The 20,054-nt window shown below is 44.3% G+C and overlaps 1 protein-coding gene and 1 long non-coding RNA gene across 2 annotated transcripts in view; both read right to left on the reverse strand.

The window, feature by feature from the left end:
- VOPP1 (VOPP1 WW domain binding protein) overlaps positions 1–20,054 on the reverse strand; it is a 146,931-nt gene that overhangs the window by 91,040 nt on the left and 35,837 nt on the right. The window lies entirely within an intron of this gene.
- LOC122682780 lies at positions 2,471–19,486 on the reverse strand. The gene is made up of 3 exons (XR_006337517.1): positions 19,475–19,486; positions 3,910–3,913; positions 2,471–3,303 (listed from the first exon to the last, which is right to left on the reverse strand). It is a non-coding gene; the product is annotated as an uncharacterized LOC122682780 (long non-coding RNA).

Consider the following 20,054-nt stretch of genomic DNA (forward strand, 5'->3'; position numbering starts at 1 on the left):
TAGTTCCTCTTCACTTTCTGCCATAAGGGTGGTGTCATCTGTATATCTGAGGTTATTGATGTTTCTCCCAGCAATCTTGATTCCAGCTTGCACTTCTTCCAGCGTGCATTCCGCATGATGTACTCCACATATAAGTTAAATAAGCAGGGTGACAATATGCAGCCTTGATGTACTCCTTTCCCAAATTTGAACCAGTTTGTTGTTCTATGTCCGGTTCTAACTATTGCTTCCTGATCTGCATACAGGTTTCTCCAGAGGCAGGTAAGGTGGTCTGGTATTCCATCTCTTTAAGAATTCTCCACAGTTTGTTGTGATTCACACAGTTGAAGGCTTTAGCGTAGTCACTGAAGCAGAAATAGATGTTTTTTCTGGAAATCCCTTGCTTTTTCTATGATCCAACACATGTTGGGAATTTGATCTCTAGTTCTTCTGCCCTTTCTAAATCCAGTGTGTACATGGAAGTTCTTGGTTCACATACTGTTGAAGCCTAGCTTGAAGGATTTTGAACATTACCTTGATAGCATGTGAAATGAGTGCAATTGTGCAAGAGTTTGAACATTTCTTGGCATTGCCCTTCTTTGTGACTGGAATGAAAATTGACCTTTTCCAGTCTTGTGGCCACTGCTGAGTTTTCCAAATTTCCTGATATATTGAGTGCAGCATTTTAATAGCATCATATTTTAAGATCTGAAATAGTTCAGCTGGAATTCCATCACCTCCACTAGCTTTTTTTGTAGTAATGCTTCCTAAGGCCCACCTGACTTCATACTCCAGGATGTCTGGTTCTAGGTGAGTGATCACACAATCTTGGTTATCTGGGTCATTAGGAACTTTTTTGTACAGTTCTTTGTATTCTTGCCACCTCTTCTTAATATCTTCTGCTTCTGTTAGGTCATTGCTGTTTCTGTCCTTTATTGAGCTCATCTTTGCATGTAATGTTCCCTTGGTATCTCTAATTTTCTTGAAGGGATTTCTAGTCTTTCCCATTCTATTTCTTCCTTTATTTCTCTGCATTGATCACTTAAGAAGGCTTTCTTCTCTCTCCTGCCTATTCTTTGGAACTCTGCATTCAAATGGATTTATCTTTCCTTTTCTCCTTTGCCTTTAGCTTCTGTTCTTTTCTCAGCTATTTGTAAGGCCTCCTCAGAAAACCATTTTGTCTTGCTTCATTTCTTTTTCTTGGAGATGGTTTTGGTCACCACCAAATACAATGTTGTGAACTTCTGTCTATCGTGCTTCAGGAGTTGTGTCTATCAGATCTAATCTCTTGAATTTATTTGTCACTGTATAATCATAAATGTTCTAATTTAGGTCATACCTGAATGGCCCAGTCGTTTTCCCTACTTTCTTCAATTTAAGTCTGAATTTGGCAATAAGGAGTTCATGATCTGAGCCACAGGCAGCTCCCAATCTTGCTTGCTGACTGTATAGAGCTTCTCCATCTTTCACTGCAAAGAATATAACCAATCTGATTTTGATATTGACCATCTGGTGATGTCCAAGTGTAGAGTCCTCTCTTGTGTTGTTGCAAGAGGGTATTTGCTATGACCATTCATTCCCTTGGCAAAACTCTGTTAGCCTTTGCCCTGCTTCATTTTGTATTCCAAGGCCAAATTTGCCTGTTATTCCATGTATCTCTTAACTTCCTACTTTCGCTTTCCACTTCCCTATGATGAAAAGGACATCCTTTTTTTTTTTTTTTTTTGGTGTTAGTTATAAAAGTCTTGTGGATCTTCATAGAACCATTCAACTCCAGCTTCTTTTGCATTAGTGGTTGGGGCAGACTTGGATTACTGTGATATTGAATGGTTTGCCCTGGAAACAAACTGAGATCATTCTGTCATTTTTGAGATTACACCCAAGTACTGCATTTCAGACTGTTGTGTGAGTATGAGGGCTACTCCACTTATACTAAGGGATTCTTGTCCACAGTAGTAGATATAATGGTCATCTGAGTTAAATTCGCCCACCTGTCCATTTTCATTCACTGATTCCTAAAATGTCAATGTTCTCTCTTGTCATCTCCTGTTTGACCACTTTCAATTTACCTTGATTCATGGACCTAACATTCCAGGTTCCTAGGCAAAACTGTTCTTTCCAGCATCAGACTTTACTCTCACCAACAGACACACCCACCAGCGGGCATCATTTCTGCTGTGGCTCAGCCTCTTCACTGCTTCTGGAGCTGATTCTCTGGTCTTCTCCAGTAGCGTACTGGACATATACCAACCTGGGAGGTTCATGTTCCAGTGTGATATCTTTATGCTTTTCATACTGTTCATGGGGTATTCAAGGCAATAATGCTGAAGTGGTTTGCACTTCCTTCTCCAGTGGACATTTTTGTCAGAACTCTCCACCATGACCTATCCGTCTTGGAAGGCCCTACACAGCATGGCTCTTAGTTTCATTGAAATACACAATGCTGTGATCCATGTGATCATTTTGGTTAGTTTTCTGAGATTGTGGTTTTCTTTCTGTCTGCCCTCTGATGCATGAGAATAAGAGGCTTGTGCAATTTCCCGATGGGAGGGACTGCCTATGAGGAAAATCCAGTCCGTGCTTTGATGGGCAGGGCCATGCTCAGTAAATCTTTAATCCAATTTTCTGCAGATGGGTGGGGCTGTGCCCCTTCTCTGTAGTTTGGCCTGAGCCCAAACTACGGTAGGGGTAATGGCAACCTCCTTCAAAAAAATTTCTGCCAGCACACTGCGTCTCCCAGTATTGCAGCTGTCAGTGCTCCTGGCCACACAGCAAGCCACTGTCAACCCATGCCTTCACCAGAGAGCTCAAAACACTCACAGGCAAGTGTGGCTCAGTCTCTTGTGGGGTTACTGCTCCTGTCTCCTGGGCCCTGGAGCACCAAGGTTTTGTTTGTGCCCTGCAACATCTCTGGCGGGTATGAGGTTTGATTTTAAACACAATTGGGCCCCTCCTACCATCTTGGTGAGGCTGCTCCTTTGTCCTTGGATGTGGAGTATCTTTTTTGGTGGGTTCCAACATTTTCCTATTGATCGTTGTTCAGCAGCTAGTCGCGAGTTTAGTGTTCTCACAGGAAAAGATAAGCACATGTCCTTTTACTCTGCCATCTTGGAGTGGATTAAATCACGGACTGTTGGTAAATGGACTCAGTTTCCCACTCCTGTCCCCTCCCCTGGAGATATGGGGGTATACTGAAAGTTCACATGTTCTTCTGATCACATGGCTGTTTTCCCTGGAAGCAGCCCCAATCCTTAGGTTGCCTAGGGGCTTTCCAAAAGTCACTCCATTAACCTAACAACAGACATCTTTACTGAATACATATTTCTCATTAAAAATCACAAAATTATAACTGTAGATATCATCCATTTTCTTTTTTTTCTTTTTCTTTTTTTTTGTTGCTGTGCTGTACTTCTTGTGTGATATTAGCTCCCCGACCAGGGATTGAACCTGGGCGCTCAGCAGTGAAAGCGCAGAGTCCCACTGCAGCCCAGGCAACAATGACCAATTCTGTATCACTATAGCTTTGCCTTATCTACAAGGTTCAATTAAATAAAAATCATACGACATACAATCCTTTATATCTGGATCTATCAATGTTGCATTTATCAGCAGTTCACTCCTTTTTAGTGCTAAATAGTTTTCTACTGAATGGACATACCATATTTTGTTTATCTATTCACTTGGGTTGTTTTCCTAATTTTGGCTACTATGAATAAGGCTGCTACAAAAACTTACATGGAGGTCTTTGTGTGAACGTCTGTCTTCACTTCTTGGGAAGGTACCTAGGAGTGGAACTGCTGGGTCATACGGCAACTCTACTTTTAACTTTGTGAGGAACCTGCTGCTTTCCAAACAGCTGTACTACTTTACATTCCAACCAGCAGTGTCTTAGGCTTGTTCCTCCACACTAATCGTCTGATGTTCTGGTACCCCACTGTGGTTTTAATTGGCATTTCCCTAACAATGAACACCTTTTCACTCCAGCTCAATTGTAAGGTAAAAGTAGCAGCTGCCATTGACGGAGAATCTATCATCCTCCAGGGGCTCTTCAGATGAAATCTCATTCAACAGCATAACAACCCCGGGAATCAGGAGCTCATATACTTACAAATGAGTAAACTAAGTCTCAGAGAGGTAGACTTGGCCAAGGTAACACAAAAAGTAAGCGGAAAGCTGGGTTTGCATGAGGTAAGTTGGTTTCTACGTCTGTTCTTTCCCTGGCAGTGAACAGAAGATGCAGTTTCCTGTGCCACAATAATCCACAATCTTATTCTTTGGAACATCTGACACAGCTCTCACAGGGAGTCATATGAGATTTATTTTAGGCATGATTTCACTGTCTAGAAGAAAATTAAAATGACAACTGAAACCACATGGAAGAGTCTACCTCCATCTCCTTTTATAGGCTATTAGGAACTATTCTTCAGATATCTTAGCTGTCACTTACTGCATCTCTGAGAGCAAAATGAAAACAAAGGTGCTCAAATTGGCTGACCTGCCAAGAACAACTGCAGAACAAATGGACCCAAAACCCATCTTGGAGGCAAACCAAAAACCACCCACACTTGCCCTTACAAGTGTCTATTACAAATTGACACTTGCCAATTGGTGGCTCAGTGGTCATGCAGCCGACACAGGAGATGTGGGTTCGATCCCTGGGTTGAGAAGATTTCCTGAAGGAGGAAATGGCAACCCATTCCAGTATTCTTGCCTGAATAATCCCAAGGGCAGAGGAGCCTGGAAGGCTGTACAGTCCATGGGGTCGCATGGAGTTGGACATGGAGTAACTGAGCAAACACACACACACACACACATCTGCCTCTATGAGGATTAAATCATGTGCTACTGCAGCTACTGACTTTCAATGCTCCTTGAACAGAGTTCAGGGTGGAGAGCAGAAATGAAGCACTCTGTGCTCACGGGGCAAAAACTGGCAGGACAGGTCTTCAGATACTTGGATATTTTCAGGAGTAGATTTTATGAGCCCAATTCTTGTATCTCCCCATATCTAGAAAACCAGTAATACCCTTCAAGGTGATGACTGTTCCTTGCGATTAGCAAAGCTTCATGAGACTAGTAGAAAACTTCTGGGAAAACATGTGCTTAATTACATGTATTCCCCCTTCACCAAAATCACATATATCCTAACCTTTTCCCCCTGCCTCTTTAGAACAGTTTCTCAGAGCTATCTGAAGTACTATCTCCCAGGCTTCAGTCTTCATTTGCTCCAAATAAAACTTAACTCTCAGTTCTCACTTTGTGCAAATTTTTAAGGCAACAGAAGAGAGTTCTTAGCTACTAAAAATACTCAGAGGTGCAACCTCATGGCACAAAACAACAGGAAATGAATGCATGGGCTGCAGCCAAAAGGGTTTATGTGACAAATTTTCCAAATGTCACAAAACATAATTCATTCAGAAACTGACGACCAGGAGAGTTAATTAGAATGGTGTGAAAGCAATGGTAACAGATGGAAAATCAGTGCTATTTGGTGGCAATAAACTAATATAATCAACCTTGGTTACAGGCCCAATTCCAACAAAATCCCTAAAGAAAGTCCAGACTTCTGGTGCTTTTCCCAAAGGCCTAGTCCAGGAGAGGCATCCCTTTGAGCAGCACTGCTTGGAATCAGCGAGCTGCAGTGTGAAAAGCCCAGCAGAGCAGCTCTGCCCAGAGTGGGGGCAGGGGGTGGGCAGGGGCCTGAAACGTAGCTTTAAGGGCCACCAGGGAAGTGAGTGAGAATGGGAGAAAGAACTGTGATTTCCAACCACATCACACAGCTCAAATTCAATAACAGATACTGGTTCTAAGTCTTTACCAGCAGACCCAAAACTTAGCCACCAGACAAAGGAGAAAATATCTACTTATCAACTTTTACTAAGAGAAATGCCTTAGATTAGTAAGACCAGCAGCTTTAAGAGCAAAAAATGCCGAAATGAGTAGATAAGGATTTCCTAACTTAACCTGTGTACTACCCCTTCCTATTTAACTTATATTTTGCAAGAAGAGTGTATTGGACAGTGTGATGACATATACATCTCTAAGTCTGGATTCTAACTGTAAGGAGGACAGGAGAAGAAAAGAAGCTGAGATCTGACTAAAGCATGTCTAAAGGCTGAACATATGGTGGCTCCCCATGTTCAGAGGCACTGTGACCTACCCGTCGCCCTGGGTCAAGAGCTCCAGTCATGTCTTGTTCTTTCCTGCAGCCTCGACTTAACAGTGTGCGTCTCCATGTCAGCCCCACAGTGCCGGGCACTTCTCCTTCAAGTCTCAACCTAAACATGAAGTTTCTCCCAGATCTGAGTGTATGAGGGGGGACTCTGCTGAACAGACTCCTCTGTGCCATCTGAGCCCTGTGCCTGCATGCCCTGGACTCCATGCTGTGGCTGCAACGAGCAGAGTCCTTGGTGTTAACTGCTGCTCCCATCCTTGCTCCCCTAGACAGGATGGCAGGGATACATGGGTGTGACTCACACTTGGCCCTTGCATGCATAGGATGCATAATACATGAGCTTAAAGAATGAAAAGAAATATGTCCTGAAACGGTCAGGGCATGTGGTCTGAATGACCTGCTTGCCCACATCTGACAGTGGTTACAATCAACTGACCTCATGGGGTCATCACCCTCTTGATGCTCTGTTCTGAGTGACTCCTCTTTTCTCCTACTGAGGATGTGGGTTGGGGTGGGCTGGGGTGCAGCAAAACACCCACTGGGAGGAGGATAGCAGAACTCAGTTAAAAAATAAAACAATTCTTTTAGTATTATAGACAGCCCTGGCTTTCCACCCAATGCAACACATTTCTGCAAGACTATCAGCAAACTTTTTATAGCTCTGTCTCCTAGCTCTCAGTTCAGTGCAGTTGCTCAGCCGTGTCTGACTCTTTGAGACCCCATGGATTGCAGCACACCAGGCTTCCCTGTCCATCACCAACTCCCGGAGCTTACTCAAACTCATGTCCATCGAGTCAGTGATGCCATCCAACCATCTCATCCTCTGTCATCTCAGTCTCCTCCTGCCTTCAATGTTTCCCAGAATCAGTGTCTTTTCCAATAAGTCAGTTCTTTGCATCATGTGGCCATAGTATTGGAGTTTCAGCTTCAGCATCAGTCCTTCCAAAGAATATTCAGAACAGATTTCCTTTAGGGTGGACTGGTTGGATCTCCTTGCAGTCCAAGGGACTCCCAAGAGTCTTCTCCAACACCACAGTTCAAAAGCATCAATTCTTTGGCACTCAGATTTCTTTATAGTCCAACTCTCACAACCATACATAACTATTGGAAAAACCATAGCCTTGACTAGACAGACCTTTGTCAGCAAGTACTGTCTCTGCTTTTTAATATGCTGTCTAGGTTTCTCATAGCTTTTCTTCCAAGGAGTAACCATCTTTTAATTCATGGCTGCATCAGCTATCATTTCTAATAGCTTTCACTGTGTCTTGCTTTTTAAAATCTGTGATGGAAATTGGTTTGTGTGGGTTTTTTTTTTTTTTTCTTAAGGGAATGGAGAATGAAGGGAGAAAAGGAAGACCATATGGTGGTAAAAAAGTAAATACAAGCAGAAGACAAATTCCACTGGTGGACTCAGCTTCATTTCTCATACCATCTTCTGCTCTGCAGTTTTGACAAAGGGCCTGGTCCTGTGACAGCTGCCTGCAGAATGCAAAAATTCTTACTCCCTTGAGAGTAGCTGTTTGGGAAGTTGGGACTGCCCATAGCCTCATTCTGCATCTCTGCCTCTCTGCCTCTCTCTGTCACTCAGAACCCAATTTCAGGATTTCCCAAAACTGAGTTTCTGCTTTTGAGTTTTCTCTGCAGCTTCCCCAGTTATGACCTAAGGTCGCCCACATTTCTCCAGTGCAGCCCTCGTACATGCATCCTGAGTATGACAAATGCCGGAATACAATACTGCGGAGGGTTCTCTACTGACCTGGGGACCTTCTTCCACCTCTACCTGCCATCTAGACACCGAATCAGATACAACCTCCTGGTAGCATATCAGCAGAGAGCCTCCACTGCCTCCAGCTCCTATTTGGGAACAGCAGCACCCCCATGAGAGCATGCCAGCCACACAGGCCAGCTCCTCCTCTTATTGCCACCCCAGCTATCTGGTCAGCAAGCCATGCCAGGGGCCAGGAGTTGAATAGAGAGCGTGTAGGAGCTTGCCAGCAGTAAAGAAGAGGATGAGGAAGACAAGGGGAGGCAGGTGGGGACAGAAGAGCAGGGGCCCAGGCTGGGCAGGCCCAAGGCCACTCCTGTATTCCGCACAGCCTTCATGAGCTCCCACACCACAGGAGGCCTGGCTGGGGGCACAGCTGGGACTGCGCCTGCCTCCCTCCTTCCTCACAAGACCAAACGAGGCTCAGGGGCTACACCGGGCTCTGTAGAGGACAACCCAGAAGGATGGACAGCAGCACACCAACTCCTTGCTTGCAAATCTCCAGTGACGTTCCATTGATTGCATGTTTCTTTCTTTTTTTTCTCCTGGAGGTTGGAATATATAGTCCCTTCCTTTGGAATATAATTTTATCCTACACAGGACTGCATTATATGAACAAGAGAAAGCAATGGGGCTCAGAAAGCCTGACCTGTACAGCTTTCCCCTAGATCCCTGAAAATTCCTCATGACAGATTAAACTCCAGACAACCAGGGAAGGTCTCACCTTGGCCTGGCCACATGCCCCAACCTGCCAGACCTCCAAGCTCGGCCACACCAGGGCCACTTTCCATTCCCTGCCTTCCACCTGCCTCTGGACAGCAAGCTCGTGAAGGCAAGTCTAGATCTTTATCTCCACCTGGAATGTTCTTCCCTGCAGTGCCCACTGTTTGGGGTCAGGCTGTGTTGCTTAGATGAAAATTTCCTGAATTTTCAGAAAATGAGATGTTAACATTCTCTTTGGGGCTCTAAGTTTTTCTAAAATCATTAGTACAAGAAACTTCATTTACATTATCTTATTCCTAAAAATGTGCGGTGTGGACATTTGTGTGGACTACCATACAATTGCACTCATCTCACATGCTAGTAAAATAATGCTCAAAATTCTCTAAGCCAGGCTTCAAAAGTACTTGAACTGTGAACTTCCAGGTGTTCAAGCTGGTTTTAGAAAAGGCAGAGGAACCAGAGATCAAACTGCCGACATCCACTGGATCATTGGCTTCCCTGGTGGCTCAGAGGTTAAAGCGTCTGCCTGCAATGCGGGAGACCTGGGTTCGATCCCTGGGTTGGGAAAATCCCCTGGAGAAGAAAATGGCAACCCGTTCTAGTATTCTTGCCTGGAGAATTTCATGGACAGAGGAGCCTGGTGGGCTACAGTCTACGGCGTCGCAAAGAGTTGGACACGACTGAGCAACTTCACTTTCACTGGATCATCAAAAAAGCAAGAGAGTTCCAGAAAAATGTCAACTTCTGCTTCATTGACTATGTCAAAGCCTTTAACTGTGTGGAAAATTCTTAAAGAGATGGGAATACCAGGCCACCTGACCTGCCTCCTGAGAAATCTGTATGCAAGTCAAGAAGCCAAAGTTACAACTGTACATGGAACAATAGACGGGTTCCAAATCAGGAAACGAGTACGTCAAGGCTGTATACTATCACCCTGCTTATTTAACTTATATGCAGAGTACATCATGAGAAACACTGAGCTGGATGAAGCTCAAGCTGGAATCAAGATTGCTGGGAGAAATATTAATTACCTCAGATATGAAGATGACACCAACCTTAGAGCAGAAAGTGAAGAACTAAAGAGCCTCTTGATGAAAAGTGAAAGAGGAGAGTGACAAAGCTGGCTTAAAACTCAACATTCAAAAAACTAAGATCATGGCATCTGGTCCCATCACCTCTTGGCAAATAGATGGGGAACCAGTGGAAACAGTGACAGACTTTATTTTCTTGGGCTCCAAAATCACTGCAGATGGTGGCTGCAGCCAAGAAATTAAAAGACATTTGCCCCTTGGAAGAAAAGCTATGACCAACCTAGATAGCATATTAAAAAGCAGAGACAGTACTTGGCCAACCAAGTTCCATCTAGTCAAAGCTATGGTTTTTCCAGTGGTCATGTATGGATGTGAGAGTTGGACTATAAAGAAAGCTGAGCGCCAAAGAATTGATGCTTTTGAACTGTGGTGTTGGAGAAGACTCTTGGGAGTCCCTTGGACTGCAAGGAGATCCAACCAGTCCACGCTAAAGGAAATCAGTTCTGAATATTCATTGGAAGGACTGATGCTGGAGCTGAAACTCCAATACTTTGGCTACCTGATGTGAAGAACTGACTCATTGTAAGGACCCTGATGCTGGGAAAGATAAAAGGTCGGAGGAGAAGGGGACGACAGAGGATGAGATGGTTGGATGGCATCACTGACTTGATGGACGTGAGTTTAAGTAAGCTCTGGGAGTTGATGATGGACAGGGAAGCCTGGCGTGCTGCAGTCCTTGGGGTCTCAAAGAGTCAGACATGACTGAGTGACTAAACTCAACTGAACTGATTCCTAAAAATGGATCAATGGGTAGACTGCTGAGCCTGGAGGGATACTTAGTGTGGTGTGGGCTGTCCCATGATGTGATCAGGGAAGGACCATCCCCAGTATATCAGGGAGCATGTGGTGCCTACCCAGCAGCTGGTATGATGCTGTCTTCAAGGGCCCATATTCTTTACCTGGGGGTTCCGCTGTTCCATACTCCTGAGCATCCACAGACCAGGAGCCTCTGAAGCTTAGCGGTCCTGCCATATCTGCCCTGTTACGTCCAGTGTCTGGCCCAGCGCAGGGGTCCAGGAGATGCTTTTGTGGAAATGCTTACATATCCTCCTCTGCCTGCTGAAAAGTTTCCATTTGATTTGACTGAGCACAGCACGGTTGATACCCAGCCCTGGTCACTTTCCAATTAGGATTCAGCACAGTGAGGACAGCAGTGGGGGCTGCTGAGGGAACAAGGTGGGACGAGATCCCGGGGCACCGTCGAGGGATGGGAAGCAGATGACGTGCGCAGGACTGAAGAGCAGAACACTCTTAGTGGAAGACCCTGGCTGGGGCGCTGGCAAGAGCAGTGACAGGGCAGCAGCTCTGGTGACTGGACGTCAGCAGCAGCAAAGGCACGCTGTCCCTGGACCAATACAGGCACGCGGCGTCGCTCCCCGCAGACGGGAAACGCACTCTGACTAGGCAGAGCAGTCACAAACAGTGAACAGAACAGACTTTGTCGTGTGTGAGACAGAGCTCCTGCGGCAGAACTGGGGAAGGAGGCAAGAGAACTGGCCGAAGAACTGGATTTTAAAGTTGTGTCTACAGAGGTACAGAACAGACTTTGGGACTCTGTGGGAGAAGGCGAGGGTGGGATGTTTAGAGAGAACAGCATCGAAACATGTATATTATCAAGGGTGAAACAGATCACCAGCCCAGGTTGGATGCATGAGACAAGTGCTCAGGGCTGGTGCACTGGGAAGACCCAGAGGGATCGGGTGGAGAGGGAGGTGGGAGGGGGGTCAGGATGGGGAATACATGTAAATCCACGGCTGATTCATGTCAATGTATGGCAAAAACCACTAAAATACTGTAAAGTAATTAGCCTCCAACTAATAAAAATAAATGGAAAAAAAAAACCCTATAAAAAAATAAAGTTGTGTCTAAGAAGTTTGGGGGGTTTAGTAGAAACTTCAAGTCAACAGAAGCGTGTGGAGGGAGGAGCCTGGCCATTTTGTAACAGCAGGCTGAATGTCAATGCTGAGTCAGAGACCTTTCAACCTAACCCTATCTAATTCTCTAACTGGAAAGGACGGTCTGTCAGGACCTCTTCTGGAGCCAGCTGGACTTACAGGGAAAAAGCTTGCTTCCCCATGCTCAGTCTGTGTGCCCTGAGCACCCCAGGGGCTCAGTAAAGCCATGAAAGACAGCCGCGAGCCTCAGGCAAGCCTCTCAGGTGAGGCAGCTCACACAACATTCCTGGGCATGTTCTCACTATGAGGAAACAGACAGGAACCAAACCCAGCAGGAAGAAATGATCATGCCATCATTCTTCAAGCAAGCAGAAGCATATAAGTCACACAAGTAGCTTCACATTCAAGTTTTTGGGAGGATAATGTACAACACCCCAACCATACTCTTCTGAGAACAGAAATCCGAACTTTGGGCAAGGCTTCAGCAAACTCAATCATCAGCCCATGACCACTCTAATGAGTGTTCAGTTCAGCATCACACTGGGTGCCAGGAAAGACACAGAGCAAAAAAGTGCAGTCAGTGGAAGACCCACAGTTACCTTCCATCTATAGCTCACAGAAATGAAACCAATTACAGATCAACCGTCAGTAAAACTCTGACTCCACTCATACCCTCATCAGTTAAATGTTCAGTTCAGCTCAGTTCAGTCGCTCAGTCGTGTCTGACTCTTTGCAACCCCATGAATCGCAGCACGCCAGGCCTCCCTGTCCATCACAAACTCCCGGAGTTTACTCAAACTCATGTCCATAGTTTCGGTGATGCCATCCAGCCATCTCATCCTCTGTCGTCCCCTTCCCCTCCTGCCCCCAATCCCTCCCAGCATCAGGGTCTTTTCCAATGAGTCAACTCTTCGCGTGAGGTAGCCAAAGTATTGGAGTTTCAACTTCAGCATTAGTCCTTCCAATGAACACCCAGGACTGATCTCCTTTAGGATGGACTGGTTGGATCTCCCTGCAGTCCAAGGGACTCTCAAGAGTCTTCTCCAACACCACAGTTCAAAAGCATCAATTCTTCGGTGCTCAGCTTTCTTTATAGTCCAACTCACATCCATACATGACCACTGGAAAAACCATAGCCTTGACTAGGTGGACCTTTGTTGGCAAAGTACTGTCTCTGCTTTTTAATATGCTGTCTAGGTTGGTTTTAACTTTCCTTCCAAGGAATAAGTGTCTTTTAATTTCATGGCTGCAATCACCATTAAAGGTAGATAATGGCAAACACCTCACTGAGGATATTATAAAGATTATACGAGATAATGTGTGTAAAAGCATGAAATTGGTCTGCCGCCCTTTCACTGACCATCAAGAAACAATCACCTTCCTGTATCTCCCAGGTCTTCCCAATCCAACGACTCCAAACCATTTAATGAAAATTCAACTCCCAAACTACCCACAAAAGTTAATTCTCCCCAAACCCACTTAGTAAGTACTAGTAAGCCCTGACTGTCACGCCAGGAGGGGGTGGCAGTGGCCAGATGGATTGAAGTCATCACCTGCCCACATCTTGTTTGTCTTGCTAGCTCTTCTCCACAAGCCAACAAGGAGGTCAAGAGCTCTGCTTGGGAAACTGTGGGTCTGAGCAGAGAGGTTCGCACAGTCAGAACCAAATGCCCAGCCCTGTCAGATCAGTCATGCCAAGCTGCCCTCCGCCACACTCCCACATACCAGACCCTGAGCTTCAGGACACCTGTCTTCAATATCTGACATCATGAGAACTTTTACTATTGATCCACTCCCCAGACCATGTCTCCATCTCACTGCAAAAGTACTTCTAGAACAGGAAACACAGTGTGGCTTTTTTCCTATTGACCAGAATGAGTGGGTGCAGTTCACCAGTTCTGCCCCAACTCTCTTGTTTGGGACTGTATTCTGTAACCAAGCTATTCTCTCTAGTCCATCTCCAAATCCAGGCAAAGTTAAGCAAGGTCCTTCCAGCCTCCAAAGCATTACAAAGATGCAAAATGTAAGCATAAATGTTTGAGCACTCCAAAACAGATAATAATGCTTGGGTCCTGTTTTAACTTAATGCTCAAGTATCTTCTGAAAAATAAAATCTGAATTCTAGTCTCTCCTATCAGACTGCACCCAAACCATATACAACAAATCAGTCCACAACCCAAAGCCTCATGATTCTATGGCCCAGTTAAGAATCACTGGAAACCAGGACCTTTCATGGTTTAAGAGCAAATATAATAATCCATTAATACAAATTTGCAAAAGATAGACACTTGCCCAAGAGTTTCATGGGGCACTGTATTAGCAAAAAGCTAGAAACTACCTAAATGTCTATCAAGAGAGTAGATTAAGAGGACCATTCACATAAAGGAATATTCTGCAGTTCCAAGGGGGATGCAGTAGGTCTGTGCATGCCAACATGGAAACAGTTTCAACAAATATCTCTTATGAAAAAAGAAGAAATAAGATGCACAAGACTGTGTAATATGATACCATCTGTGCACTTTTAACAAGGTATCTAATATATAAATACTTTAAAAATTCAGAGCAAAGCAAAAGAAATTTAAGGGTAGCTACCTCTGCAAAGAGTCTAGAGTTGGGGAGGTAGAGGGGAGGGGGAGAGGCCATCATGTTCAGTTTCACACCCCTTTCTAACCATATACATGCATTCATTTTATTTTTAAAAACCATCATACCAATTCTCTATGAAAACATGGAACAAGATCAACACAGATAAAATTCCTAGATAAATTAAGAATGCCATTTCAGTTGATATCCACCACTTTTTCAAAAGCTCCAGTTTCTCCCTATTCATGTTTCCCTGCCCATCCTTAAAACAAAACTAATGAGCCATGAAACAACCAAATGGGAGTCTGGAAGAGAAAAAAAGGGCTCTAATTCACACTTGGATAATCAGCTCTTCATGAAAAAGGGCTACAGCCACTCAGACCAGCCTCGGCGAGCTCACGTTCTCCCTTGACAGACTGTGCGGTCTGGAGGGGGATGGCCACCCCAGGCATGCTGCCTTAAAGCCAGGATCTTAGGATAGTAATGCTCATAGGCAGACAAAAAAAAAGGGACATAAAACTTCACACACACACAGCCCCCATGGGTGGAACAGCTAAAAAAGAACACTGATTGAGCACAGGTAGAACCAACTCAGAAACACAGCATTTTTCAAAAGTCTATTTTTGAACTGATGATTGAGAATCTAGGGCCTGTTTTCTCACAGAAATAATGGTGCACATGTGGCTAAATACCTGGTAGCCAACCCCTTTCTTCTGAGCTCATAAAATAAATGAACTTCTCTTCCATCCTTGTAAGTGGTGCGAGCTGTCTGCAGGAGGATCCCAGTCTGTGCTCTTCAGACCCAGCGCCCCAGCAGAAGTGAAGGGGACAGGCCCGGATACTGTGTCAGAGGTTCATCAAGTCTCCTCCAGCTTCTACCTGCTGCCCAGCCCCACACCAACCCGAGACAGAGGTTGAAAGAAAGATTTAGGGAAGCCTAGCTGAAGGCAACTGATCCCTCCAGACACTGGAAAGATCCCTGCCTCTACTGAGGCTTCAACATTAAAAACTCATTACCGATTTCCCTGCCGAGATGCACGTGGACAGAGTTCATGCCATCGCCACACAACTTTCTTATTTATTTTTATTAATGACTTTGATCTCAAAAAAATCTGAGACTACAGAAGTAAACAACAACTAAAAACACAAGGCAAAGACACCAAAAACAAATGTATCAAAAGAAAAAAGTAAAATAAACTGGACCACTTCAAAAATTAAACTGTTTTGATGAAAACAATACCATTAAGAAAATAAAAACGCAACTCACAGAATGGGAGAAAATATTTGCCAGTCTGACAGCTGATAAGCAACTTGTATAAAGAAGTCTTAAAACTCAACAATAAAAAGACAACTCATTAAAAATGGACAAAGGAATAACTGTTAATGGCTACAGGGTTTCTTTTTGGGGTGATGAGAACTAGTCAAGTTCTCAGACTTACTGTGGCAGTACTTGCGCAACTGTGAATGTTAAAAACCACTGACTTGTTCACTTTAAACGGGCGAACTGCATGTATGTCGATCATAACTCAATAAAACTGTTCTTTAAATGGGCAACTATTTGAACAGACATTTCTCCAAGGAAGATATACAGATGGCCAACAAGCACATAAAAAGATGCTTAACATCATTACTCATTAAGGAAATGCAAGTGAAAATCACAATGAGACACCACTTCACACTCACTAGGATGACTACGATAAAAAAAAAAAAAAGACACAATTACAAGGATTTGCTGAGAATATAAAATGATGCAGCTATTCTCAGACTTTGAAAAAGTCTGGCTGATTTTCAAAAGGCTAAACAGCATATGACTCAGCAATTTCATTCCCAGGTATATACTTAACAAAGATTAAAACATACATCCACATAAAAAAGCACTTGTACACAAATATCACAACAGCATTATTTATAACAGCAAAAAAGTGGAAGCAAATCAGAAGCACATCAACTGTTGAATAAATACTCTGATCTATTCCTGGACACCGAAGCCCAATAAAAAAGGAAAGAAGTACTAATACATGCTATAACAGGGAAAAAGCCAGTCACAGTAGACCACACATTGTATGACTTCATTTATGTAACGTGTCCATAATAAGCAAACTTAGAGAGACAGAAAATAGATTAGCAGTTGCTCAGGGCTGGCCATCGGATGGGGCAGAATGGGGAATGACTGACTGTTAATGAGTATGGGGGTTTTTTCAGGAGGCAAAAAATATTCTAAAATTAGATCACAAAGATGGTTGCACAACCCTGTGAATATACTAGAATATATTGAATTATATATTTAAACAGGCAAAGTGTATGATATGTGAATTACATCTTAATAAAATTTCTTTAAAAATATAAGAAAAACAAGGATGTATTATGTTCATTTCTAAGATACATTTTTTTAAAATGACGGCTGAGTAAAAGGGGAACAGGAAGAGGAAAATATGATGAAACTGGAATGAAATACATACACAAAATAACACAGTGTTGGTCGTTTGCAGCAGTGTGGCAGGTGGGGGGAGGTAGGCCCCCAGCTTCCAGAAGCCAAGGCAGAGAGAAACAATATTAGCCCTAACACCCCAGGATTCATCCAACTGAAAACAATTCAGAAAACAATCATCTTTCTGATATTGGCATGTTCTTCCCAAGGAGGACACAGTGTGGTTGGCGTGAAAGAGAATTCAGAGTTTCAGGGAGGACCTCCCCAGAGGGAAACTGGGACTGACAAATGTCATCTGATGCTAACCTCTGAAAGACGTTGTTAAGGATTTCTACACAGCTGGTGGAGACCCTGGGAACTCAATCATATATTCTAAATAGGCTAAGTTAATGAAAACATGAGGCTGTTTTGAACTCAAGGGGGAAAAAAAAGCTGTACTTTAAGAGATGCAAAATATTAGTATGCCATATGTCTACTGCTATAATCAAATATACCGAGATGCCAGAGGGAGAGAGACTGAAAAAATGTCCAACACTGCTGAGTCTACAGCTAGAAGTATATGCATATTATTTTTAATTTTGGAGGCAAACAGTAAAAGAACCATGAGACAAGTGCTCGGGCCTGGTGCACTGGGAAGACCCAGAGGGATCGGGTAGAGAGGGAGGTGGGAGGGGGGATCGGGATGGGGAATACATGTAAATCCATGGCTGATTCATGTCAATGTATGACAAAAACCACTACAATATCGTAAAGTAATTAGCCTCCAACTAATAAATATAAATGAAAAAAAAAAAAAAAAGAACCAACTTAAAAAGTTGAACCTCATTGCCTTTCAGAAGCAGACAGCAATGGCAGAAGCATGAGGGGGCTGTAATTAGTTTTAAACTCTGGTACTACTGAACTGTTCCATTGATATGCATGTTAGTTTCTTAAAAACAAAAAATAATAAAATAAAAATAAACCCGCTACATACAGCCAAGGTCATTTACAGTCAGCTGTGAGCACGGCTTCTACCAAAGGAGGCACTAGCCGAGGCCGGGTGAGGAAGCCAGTGCTCTGGTGGCGGGGTCTGCCCATCCGCGCCTGGCCGCGGCCTCTCCCGAGTCCCCCAGCCTCAACACAGCCCGCTCCTGAGCTCGGGCCACGGTGTCTCTTCCCACTCCCACTTTCTGGCTGGCTGGGCACAGCCGACTTCACCTAGAGATCAACACAGGCACGATGACACCCTGGTGTGACTGGGAAGATAAAGCCGACGTGCCTGCAGCTGGAGGCCCGGCTCGTGGGCCTTGCTGGCCATTCGCCGGCAGAGCGCGGGGTCGCGGGGTCTGCCCGAGCACACCTGCTCCTGCTCTGCTCCAAAGGCCCCGAGAAGCCCCCACCCGCGTCTGTGTTAGCCGTGTACCTTCCAAGCTGATGGCTCCATCATGGGATGCGGATTAAGGCTCTCGTATTTAAAAACGAGCCCGAAAATAAACATATAATCTCTCCTGGGGAATTGCCCAGGTTGAGAATGGTTATACAAACAGAATGTGTAAAGAAAAGGGAAAGAAAGGCAGGCAGGAGGCTGGGGCAACACTGAACACGGAAGCCTAAATCCAACATGGAGTCCTGGAGCAGAAGGCACAGCAGGAAAACCAGTGAAATCCACACAAAGCCGTAAGTTTAATTAATACGAACGTTATTGATGTAGGTTTGCTTTCCTTTAGTGTTGGTCCTTTGATGGACTGGAACCTGGTGATCCGGAGTCGAGGATTAGAAAGTAAGAGAGAGAAAGAAAGAAAGGCACGGGGACCAAAGCTCTGATGGAGCAAAGGTGTTTTAAGCAACATGGCCTGGGCATATATACTGTCTTACAAGGTAGTTATTCTCAGCAAAGATAAAGATTAAAATTCCAGACTTACAAAACACAAGGCGATCCCTATTAAAGAGAGAAGACGGTACTTATCATCATAATGAGAAACTAACAAAGGAAATGCCTGGACTCTTCAGCCCAGGAAAGGCGTGCCTCTCTTCTTAGTTCCTGAATATTCAGGAATTAATAAGGACCAAAGGATTCCTGACAGATTCAAAACAGCACACAGGAAGCCCCCTGTTAAATGCTTCCTGATATGTTAGCAAATATAGTGAGGTAATATCAGATGTTAATTAATAGTAACATTATCAATGTAGGCTTGTTTTTTTTTTTTAGCAAATATAGTGAGGCAATATCAGATGTTAAATCAGTGGAAAATGGGTAAGCGGTATACAGGAATGTTACATTAGCTTCACAGCTTTTCTATGAATCTAAAAGTTTTCTAAAGACTGATTAAAAACACAGAAACATATTGTGCCAAAACATATAAACAACCACAATGACAACAAAACCTGAATTAAGGCTCCTGGCTTTCAAACACAAGGAGCAGAGGCAGCAGGGATGGGGAAGGGCTGCAGCGGGGTGGCCAGCCCTCAGCCTGGCCCTGAGGCTTATGGCCTCTGTTAAGAGGGGGAGAGAAAGCTTCTGGGACGTGGCTGATGGGCAGGTCTTGGGGTGCAGATGAGTGAACCCACACATGAGCACAGAAGGAAGTGGAGGGCCAGCTCTGACCCACATTGTGTCAAGTGTCCAGTGTGACAGAAGGCTGGGCAATTCTTAATTCCTCTGACCCAGATTTCAGCAGCCCCAGGTCACAGCTCTAGGAAGCGGAGCTGAACATTGGTGCATTGGAGATCATTTCAATCCTCTCAGCTAATGCCTATTAACATCCAGGTCAAGTCCTTCCCCAGCTCTGAGGCTAGGGGGGAAGACAAAAGAGACTCCAGGGATTTCACAAATAGATCCCAATGGACCATGGTCACCTCCTTCCCCTCGAGGCAGGAAGAGGAAAGGGGTGCCCAGGTGCCTCTGAGGTTCTAACTCTGATGCCACTTGGAGAACTGAGGCAGGACATTTTTGCTAATTTTATAGTGAAGTCCTTATCTTCTGCAACATTTAAATGCAGGGATCAATCATTTAAACTTAAGTCTCTGCATCCTGATAAATCCTGCCAGCTTTTTGGGAGTTACAGAACCATGTAAACTTGAGAAACAGCAGGAAAATTCCCTTAGTGACCTCTAAACACCTGGGACTAAGTATACCAATCATTCAAGCCCTTACTGGAAGCTGAGTTGAGAACAGTTATCTCTAACTAGCCACCCATGTATGTGTTTTGTTTGGCCCACAGTAGTTTTATGACAAGGAAACGTTACAGAAAAAGCAAGATTTTTCAGCCTTTTGTGAAAAAGTCCAAAGGCCTATCAACAATCAACTAGGCCTTGAGTGGTACCTACCCTCTCCCTCCTCCTGCCCGCACTGACTTGTCTGTTACGTGATGAGGCTGTTCTGGATCACCACCTTCCTTCCCATTACTCAGGATGAGGTGAAGCTGGGAGTAAACAA

This window comes from Cervus elaphus, chromosome 24 (assembly GCF_910594005.1).
Source record: "Cervus elaphus chromosome 24, mCerEla1.1, whole genome shotgun sequence".
Classification (NCBI taxonomy): Eukaryota; Metazoa; Chordata; class Mammalia; order Artiodactyla; family Cervidae; genus Cervus; species Cervus elaphus.